Raw genomic sequence first — 413 nt, forward strand, 5'->3', positions numbered from 1 at the left:
CCCGTCCTCCCAGAGGAGGTTCTGCTGGTTTCAGCATCCTCTCAGCAGAGATGAAGGGATCTTCTTCTTCCTCCTGGTGGACATGATGAAGATCCTCTGGACCTTCAGAGGTCCGGGTCTGCAGATAAATGAGGACCAGAACTCTGGATTTACTGAGAAACTGCATTTGTTAGGACGGTATCCCATCATGCACCTGTGCTTGTGTGCTGGAGGAGCCGCCTGGACGCCGGCATGAGGAAGAGCGTTGCTCTGAGCAGCACCGTGGAACGATCCAGTTCTTCCTGCAGGCCGGGTTCGGTTTCCGTGGAGGTCAGAACCGAGCCGGCGGCCGCTGATCACTCTGAGCCGCTTCATCAGAACCGGGCCGTCCATCACACCTCCTAACTCCTCCTCTGTGAGGACGCTCACAGCTC

The sequence above is a fragment of the Oryzias melastigma genome, linkage group LG23, assembly GCF_002922805.2.
Source record: "Oryzias melastigma strain HK-1 linkage group LG23, ASM292280v2, whole genome shotgun sequence".
Taxonomy (NCBI): Eukaryota; Metazoa; Chordata; class Actinopteri; order Beloniformes; family Adrianichthyidae; genus Oryzias; species Oryzias melastigma.